Here is a 4,234-nt window from a genome sequence, read left to right as displayed (position 1 = left end):
TACAAAGGGTATGGGTCCAAGGTACATAGGGTAGTTGTACCTTGAACCCCAAAAAGGTGGTGTCGGAAAATTGGGTATATCTCTTAATTAAAAATTAGTAAAACAATCATTGCTAATTGTATAGATAGCCAAGAAAATTTCCTTTCTAAATCAATTAAAATTATGCCAATAACATTAATAGAAAAAATTAAAAAAATCAAAAAGTGATTTTGGGGGCCAAGGTACAACCAGGCACCCTATACAAAACAATATAAATTAGGAAAGCATGAACCTACATTAAGCAGGAATTTCTTATCTTAACTTCTTCTTGATAAACAAAGAAAATGAAAAGTTTCATTTTTCAGCAGCAGTAGCAGCCCCTTGCCCCCAGCCCCTAGCTCTTAGCCTATCATTATACACTGGCGTGCAATAATTTCTGGCCATTTTTTTAATGTTAAAGCGCCTTTAAGGGGAAAAATTGTACCTAGCATTGCCTACACCCCCTCCTCCCCCCCCTTACTACAGCACCACTAGTAAAAGGGGGAGGGTCCGTAGATATTATAGGTACCTATAATAAATAAATAATAATAAATTTACGAAAATAATTCTATGGTAAATAACATGCAATAATAAAAATGATCACAAGGAAAAAAAATACCATAACCATAAAGAGGATTTCGATGTACTTAAGTGTAGCCTTTATCTTTCATAAGGAGATAATGTGCAGTAAGTTTAATAGAGGCACATAGGGCATAGGGACTTGCACCTTGCACCTAAGTGAATATAGAATAAGTTAGTATGTATATTGTATACCTAAGCTTAGCATACACTATTGTAGTAAGTAAGTATAATATATAAATACCTTACGCCAAGCTATCCAATTTCCAACGGTAATAGGACGTTGAATACACCAGTCCCTAACAGAACATTGAAGTTAAGCAACATTCGTGTTGTGTTGGTAACTGGACGGGTGACTGTCTGGGGTTCATTTTATTAATTTGAACTTTGGACTTATTTACCTTTGTTTAGTAACTAGATAGGGTGAAGAAAGTACTAGGTTGAGGGTTCGATCCCTCCCCGGTGCGGATTTTATCCTAAACAGATAAGGTTCGTTCTCGGAACGGCTGGCTTTCTTCTATCCTGTCTTCCTTCTCTGTTCGCTTTCCGGACGATAAGAGCTTAACAGTTACAGTTCCCTCTATCCAACCTCATAAATATTGATAGGTGTGCTCGCTCGCTCACTCACTCACCCTCATTTACTTTAATAAAATTATTGTCACAGAAATCATTTATTTATGTTTTATTTATAACCGCGCGCCGCCATTCGTAAGTATTTAAGTACCTACAACTTAAAATTAAGGGCGGCTCATGCTATTGAAGTTCTCTCTACTCCTTTTTTGCAAGTTTTCATAGAGAAAGTTGAATATGGGGGTAAAAAAAACTGAATAATTGTCACCCTATTAAAACTTTCACTATAAATACCTACACAGGTACCACCGTGTCTATTTATATCCTGTTCCTAATGATGTTTATATTAGGGTCCACAAATGAGGGTCCATTTATAGGTCAACAAATAAACAGTCAACAAAAAAATAAAACACGGGTAAGTTAAAGGTCGATATGTAAAGTTGTACAGGACAACAACAACTGATTCATTTGAGGACAGTGATCAGAATTCATTTAGATATTTTTGTGATGAATAAGTTGAATAACAGACATACAAAGGTGTTTTTCCCGGGTAGCTGGTAATAAAAATGATAACTGATGGCTATTTTAAGTTCGCGCCATTGAGGAATTTGAGGAGCTGATTGAAATACCAGAGGAAAATTGGGGTGGTATAAAAATTACTGATTAGACATTTATATGTAAATATGAAGTCCCTCTTTCAGGTTCCTAACGCCTACATGAGCAAAAATAAAAGCCAACGGCAACGGATATGGCGTCATCTGTCTAAACACTCCATTAATGGCGTCAAAATAAAGTTCCGTACAAACAAAATCCGAATTACACACACACGCCCCTTCAATATTTTCCCTAATACGAGTACCCTTCTCTTGACAGTAAAAAAAAAGAGTAAGAAATGTGTAATGTCACTGTAATGAGCTGAAGGCAATGTTATGCAACCAAAAGTCAGACTCATGATTGAATAAATAAGCAATGGGGCTCAGGTTATAGCAACTGTAACAACAGAGCTCTTATCGTCCCGAAATCGAAGAGAGAATTCAGACAGGATAGGAAAAACTAGCCGTTTAGAGAACGAAACTTATCTGTTTAGGTTTAGGACAAAGTTCTGCGGGAATCAAAAACGGGAACTAGCGCAATCTAGCTGGGCTGGTTGCTCATAATTATCTTTGAGGCATGTCGCATTTTGAAACGTGTTCGCTTGACTTTTATTTAGTAGCGCTATGCTGATGAAACCCATATGAAAATGATACAGAAATCTCTGACTGGAGTTGCGCGACTTGGGTTTCCTAGAATGTGATAGGTCTAATTGGTATTGGTATAAGTAGGGCCATCGGCTTTAATAAACGCCCTTGGTCACTGCGACCTGGTTAGATCTTTTGTGACATTCGCGCTACTAATAGTCGCGCGATTACGCTTCCAACGAGCGGCAATCCTGACAGTCAGACTGGTCCCGCACTGCACACGCGACTTTCAGTAGCGCGTAGTCGTCTCTAAACCCTATGAAGAGCGTCTATAGAGGGTCTCTATCATTTTCATAATTATGTATGTTTGGTTGTGCAGGGGACTACGCGCTACTAAATTTAATGTCGCGCGTCTACGCTCCTAATGTGAGACGAGAGATGGACCTTAATAGATCTTGTCGCAATGAATGACTGAAATATTACACACCTGTGTTGGGCCGCCCTCAGGATGTGAACAACGTGAAAATAAAGATAAAGGTAAAATAATATACATTCATCACCTGGTAATGGTAAGTATTCACGCTGGAATAAATCAGCTTGATAACAGAATGATAAACGATCCTATACTGAATATTATAAGTATAAGGAGGATTCTCTAAACCCTATGAAGAGCGTCTATAGAGGGTCTCTATCATTTTCATATGTTTGGTTGTGCAGGGGACTACGTACTACTAAATGTCGCTCCTAATGTGAGACGAGAGACGGACCTTAATAGATCTTGTCGCAATGTACTGAAATATTACACACCTGTGTTAGGCCGCCCTCAGGATGTGAACAACGTGAAAATAAAGATAAAGGTAAAATAATATACATTCATCACCTGGTAATGGTAAGTATTCACGCTGGAATAAATCAGCTTGATAACAGAATGATAAACGATCCTATACTGAATATTATAAGTATAAGGAGGATATTATGATGGATTTGGAGTGACGTCATACCTGTGACTTTCAGCCAAGGTGACATTTTCAGTCAGAGATGATGGAGGGGAGAGGGGGGGGGGATTCGAATATAAATCATTCAAATGAGAGACCGACCCTTTACGTTCTAACTGCGCCAGTCTTGTGACTAAGTACCTAACCCCTTTGAACTAGAGTTGTGAGTGAGTGAGTTAGAAAAAAGAACTACTGTTTTCAGTGCACTACCCATTCAGCAGACAATGAGACAATGAGTCAGAAGAGTACTGAAAAGAGTAGGTAGTTCCATTTTCACTCACTCATATTGAAGACAATCCTATTGAAGACAAATATCCTATGATTAATTGGTATTCTGTGCTTTTATTTGGCAACAATCTGCCAGAGGCAGCAGAGGCTGGCAGATTGTTTATGTATGTTTTTAAAAATATATAATCTCTTCTTCTTCTTCTTCTTCTTCTTCTTCTCACATTTATACTTCTAAGGGGTTTACTTAGGTGCATGAGGTAAGAGTAGACCTAGGATCTAGGACTGACTTTGGACAGACCCCACGTCGTATTAGGTTAAATTTGGATAGATTAAGGCCAATAGACATATAAATCTACACTGACGCAATGATTTGGCAGACGATGTATATTAAGGAGGATATTATGATGGATTTGGAGTGACGTCATACCTGTGACTTTCAGCCAAGGTGACATTTTCAGTCAGAGATGATGGAGGGGGGGGGGATTCGAATATAAATCATTCAAATGAGACACCCTTTACGTTCTAACTGCGCCAATCATGCAACTAACCCTTTCGAACTAGAGTTGTGAACTAAAGAGTGAGTGAGTCAGAAAAAGAGCTACTCTTTTCAGTGAATGAGTCAGATCCTAAAATATCTGACTCACTCTTCAAATCTCTGTAGGTATA

Source organism: Diaphorina citri, unplaced genomic scaffold (genome assembly GCF_000475195.1).
Source record: "Diaphorina citri unplaced genomic scaffold, Diaci psyllid genome assembly version 1.1 scaffold1295, whole genome shotgun sequence".
Taxonomy (NCBI): domain Eukaryota; kingdom Metazoa; phylum Arthropoda; class Insecta; order Hemiptera; family Psyllidae; genus Diaphorina; species Diaphorina citri.
The sequence above is the reverse complement of the archived record's forward strand: the minus strand, read 5'-3'. Positions refer to the sequence as shown.